The following is a 5170-nucleotide window of genomic DNA, read 5'->3' as shown; positions in this document are numbered from 1 at the left end:
GTCGTTGTGACAAGCTATTCAAACCCCTGTCAAGGTAATGATTATTTTTAGAGATTGTCAGAATTCAGTGATCATATATAGTACATAAATGGTTTTCCAAAAATAGTGTCTCATATTATTTAGAAGAAACAAATAGGTTTTATACCATATTCACATGATTATATGTAGTATGAAATTTATACAATTTTATAAAAGTTTGGGAAGCGGTTAACTTCCTTAACTTACCTACATCCATTCTCTTAAACATAAATACTGTATCTCACCTGCTTCATTCTCACACCCCTCTGTCCACCTAAACTTCACTCTTGCTGGATACTATGGCAAAAGGCAACATTCTTAAATGTAATCCCTTTTCTTTGATTGTTAAATACTTAATAGCTATCTTCAACCAGAAGGGCAGGGGTAGGTTATATACTATATAGCTACAGTTTCACTGTACAGTATTTTTAGGTTTTATTTTTATGGAACATTAATCATGTTTTTATAGAATTTCCCACATTTTTTTATCCAACCTTCACTTTTTGTTTTCATAATTTAGTATTTATACAGTAGATGCATGCGTCTCAGTGTTTTTCAATATATTTCTGAGTATTTGTGTATGGGAGAGAGTTCAAAAAGGCCAATATTTCTGTGATGAGGAATGCTGAAAAAGCATTGAGGGAAAAATGATTATGATAATGCATTCGATTCTTCATAGACATCAATGAGTGTGCAAGTACATCCTTATTATGTGGTCCAAACGCACAATGTATCAACACTCCAGGAAGTTACAGCTGCACCTGTGATACTGGATACACCCGTCCTGTTGGAATCACATTGACAAGCAAGTTTAATCCATGTCAAGGTGAGATCTGTTTTCACGTAGCTGCTGTCTTTAGTTTGCTCTCTTCTTTGCAGATCCGAAGACAAGACTCATGAAATCTATATAGTTAGGATTAAGTAATTGATTGAATGGCAGGTGATGGTCATGATATCAGGTCATGAAATGTGCAGTCTGGTCATAGTGAGCTTTCTGTTATCCAAAGGAGCTACTACTACTACTACTACTACTACTACTCAAATAATTAGCACATCTTCTTACTCTCTACTCAAAATATAAATAACATGTTTTATGTTCCCAATGAGTTTCTTATGTAAGCTATAAGACCACCTTTAAATTCAATAGCAATTCAATGCTATTTCAATTGAGAGCACTCTGGTGATGTTGAACATGGTCTTTTGCAGACATGAGTGTGTGCACAAACAAGAGCCCCTTGGTGTGTGGTCCGAATGCACAGTGTGTCATCAGTAACCAGAGCTACAGCTGCTCTTGCAACACTGGATACATCCCACCAATCGGAGTCAGTCTGACCAGCTACATCAACCCATGTATAAGTAAGAACTTCTCGACAGGTTTGCTAGCTTTCAGCGATCAGAGAAAGTGGTTTTAAATGCCAATGGGACTGTACAAAGCTGATGATTAGAAGACACAAATCACTAAATGTTCTGCCATGACTGGTGGATCACCATCATGTCCACATATGGTGGAGCTACACAGCGGCTATTAATATTACGGAGAACCCACCTGTGAGTCAAGAGAGAGACAAAATAGAGAAGCTGCTAGTAGTATTGTGTGCATGTTAGGCCAGGGACACAGGCAGAGTGTGGTGCAGGCAAACACAGTCCAGATCTGTGTTCAGAAGCAAGTGTGGCTCAAAGCCAGACACTGTGAAGGCACAAAGGGAATTCCCCTTGTGTAATCAACACAAGCAGACAACAAGGTTCATAGCACGAGAAATACAGTTATGAGGCACAAAGGGGCAAAAGCCGGAGACATGTTCAGAGCAAAGGAAGAGGCGAAGACATAGCACAAGGCAGGGAATTTGACAACTAGGAATGCAGGGAGGCTTCAAGAACTCATAGAGCAGAAAAAAAACCCAAGCCTAATTTTGAGATTAGTTTTTTTCTCATCCATTAAAAGCCGTGTTCATTGTCAAAGAGGATTTTAATGAGGAACATGGTTATTCTATTCTGCTCAGAGTGCAGAGCATAGTTCGAGTAGACCTTAAGTAATCTGAACCACCTGAGGCAGGCATGGTCATAAATTGCCCAGGTTGGTACAGGTCTCCTGCATATCCATGGCGAGTGAGTCTGACAATCACATTTCACAGGTTGTATTATAAGTTACTGTAAGGCAAAATAGTTTTCCTGCATACATAATAGTGGCCTAAGAAGCACTATTTACCATTAAAAAATCAGTATATTTCCATTCAGTTTTTATTTCTGTTTAGTTGTGGCTGTTTAAATGCGTGAAACACCTTCAGTGCGTAGTTCAATCAGACCTGGGCAGCCGGTTAACTTGTCATTTTTATATAATAGCCAGAAATGAGTGTGTGTACAACAGCTCTTCAGTCTGTGGTCCAAATGCAAAGTGCACCACTACTGACCAGCAGTACCGCTGCTCCTGTGAAGCTGGATTCATTCCACCAATAGGAGTCACTGTGACCAGCAATTTGAACCCGTGTCTAGGTAAGAAATGTTCTTAGAGACTGCTAGCATTCAGTAATCCAAGAAATAAATATTCCATGGGTTAATAATATTCCAAGGATTAACATGATGCAATTCTTTAATGCATTGATTAGCTTTAAACACATAATCATAAAAATAATTATTCATTAGAATAGTCGGAAGAATACAATATCATTATTTGTAGCATTTTCATAAAGTTGTTATTATTGTTAGCAGGTTTATGTGCATGCAGATAGCATTTTGCAGTGTGGCTTGCCATATATTGTAGAAAATGTATATTATGTAGAAATACAAGGAACAGTTCTGTAGGTTCAATAAAGTGAAATTAAACAAGTTTAATAAATAAAATGAGGCAGTGAAAACCTACATGAGTAACCCAAGGGCCACCCAATAAATTACAATTTCAGTATTGGATACATTCCACCAACTGATGTGACCACTCAGATGCCAACCTCATGTTGCTCTTTTCCTACTAAGAACAATTTGTAGTGCTATCCGCATGCAGCATTCATTTTAGTGGTTCTAAATCTTTCACAGCTGTGTTTTGTGTTCTTGTGGATTAGAAAAATAAAACAACATGTATAACATTTTCCCTAATTGAGTATAAATTAAACCTAAAATATGTCTAATAAGGATTTCGTCAGGAAAAAGACTCGCAGGTTCTAATGTGAAACTGTGGGAGTTTTCTTTCAAACCTGCCGGTGTCCACTAGGAGATAATGTGCCCACAATCACAAGACTGAATTTCAGCATTTTGAAAGAGACATATGTTTGTTTTTTACAAGGACATAAGGTAGATTTACTGTTGTTTCGAAACTAGAATTTGCATGGATCTGAAAATCAAGTTCTAAAAGAATCTAAAGCTAAGGAAGATTGATCTACATGTGCTTTGTCTCTGCAAATGTTTTAATATGGGGGGAAAACGTTTTATTGCCTTACATACAGTAGCCTTACACAGCTCTCCAGGCTGAGCCACACCATAATGCAGTTTGTGAGTCAGAGTGAACCTTAATCAAATAACTGTAAAGAGCGATTTGAGAAAACCACTTCTATGCTTCTACAGAATAAACCTAAAAAAAAGCCAAGCCTAATTTTAAGATGAGTTTTTTTCTCATCCATTTACAGCTGTGTTTATTATCAAAGAGGAGTTTAATGAGGGACATGGTTATTCTGTTCTGACACAGAAGTCAAGAGAGAATTGTGGGTGACATCCATTGACAAATTTCTCAGACAATAACTACCATACCCCAGATGCTGAGCAAGTACACAAAAGGAAGCAAAAAAGATTTAACTGTACCCCAGATGGATGAAGAATACACAGTTCACAGAACAAGGGACAATGTTCAGAATTTTCTTTATCCTGAAAATGAACAATGTGCTAATTAGCAGACAGGCAGTGAGGCTTGGAGAAGTAGACTAAGCTCTTCTGACTTAAGTTTTCTCTCTCACTATGGGTCAGTGATTCTTTGTTATGTCACAGCTAGGAACAGGGCTGTACTGAGATTCAACATTCAAATTCAGGCAGGGGTGGATCCTAATGACCCTGTAATGAGGAGTGCCATTCAAAAACAGGTAGGAATACCAACGAACCAGATCTTTTATTAAAGGAACATGTTTTTCACCCATCTGCAATCCGCCCATATTGGCTTGCTATCCAATTTGGTGATTTCCAGTATTAAAAAACTGACACGTACAGTGCCTTGCAAGTGTATCCCGACTTTTGCACATTTTTATACCTCATTAAATCTGCCAGTTCTGACACTTTGAAGTGGAAATTCATATTTTTACAGTATATAAACAATCTTCTCCACAAATTCAAAGCAAAAAAGAAAGGAGTAGACAATTAATTTAAATTAATATAATATAAAAATAAAAAAACTCAAGATTGGTTAAGTAATCAGACGCTTGGCTGTGGTTAAGGGTGGTAAACTTAATTCATCTAGGTGCTGACAATTGCTTTGATCTCTGTCCATGTACAATAAAAAGTATGTTCTGAAGTCATTTGAGTAACTATCTCTGTAAGTTCCCTCATTCAGAATTTCAAGCACAGATTCAACCATGAAGACCGCGAACCTTACAAAACAACAAGCTTGTCCAGCAAATAACCTGTATTGTTTTTTTTTAGGCTCTAGTGGAACTGTCCAAGCGTCTTCCTATGAAAGGTATGATGGTGTACTGGAGGAATCGGGGAGGTCAGATTTTCCATAAGGAAAAGGAAGAAGGTGAGAGAACTGGACTGGTTCGGTTTGTAAATCACTGAGAAGCCTGTTCGTCTTCTACCTGTGAAATGGCTTATTTCTAAGCTCTGTTGAATTGTTTACTTGACAGGTCAGTGTGTGACCCAGTGAAACTCGACAAGTCTGAAAGCAGTTGCATCACCAAGCAATAACTGCCACCTTACTGCCTAAGATTGCTCTAGGATTCTGGGAGATGTTTTTGCCAGTGTATTTAACACCTATCACTCATTAAATCACATACCGTGTGCAAATGTCGAATGTGTTTTGTCATAAATATTAAGGCTATTTCATTTTACCTTTATAGAGATGTTTACCTATGTTAAAGGCAATCAACAAAGGTCCATGGTCAAGAAGGTATTTTTTATTACTTTTTCCTCTCTACATTCACATGTGGAATTTTCCCATCATTCCATATGGTCATAAAAC

At 37.5% G+C, this 5170-nt stretch overlaps 1 long non-coding RNA gene across 1 annotated transcript; it reads left to right on the top strand.

Annotated features, from left to right (window-relative positions):
- The first annotated feature begins 1246 nt into the window (after positions 1-1246).
- LOC107076547 (uncharacterized) lies at positions 1247-4927 on the top strand. Its single transcript, XR_011189147.1, has 5 exons — positions 1247-1374; positions 2359-2508; positions 3988-4079; positions 4633-4729; positions 4836-4927. It is a non-coding gene; the product is annotated as an uncharacterized lncRNA (long non-coding RNA).
- Positions 4928-5170: the final 243 nt, after the last annotated feature.

Source organism: Lepisosteus oculatus, chromosome 3 (assembly GCF_040954835.1).
Source record: "Lepisosteus oculatus isolate fLepOcu1 chromosome 3, fLepOcu1.hap2, whole genome shotgun sequence".
Lineage (NCBI taxonomy): Eukaryota > Metazoa > Chordata > Actinopteri > Semionotiformes > Lepisosteidae > Lepisosteus > Lepisosteus oculatus.
Note: the sequence above shows the minus strand (reverse complement) of the source record. Positions and strands in the feature narration are given on the sequence as shown.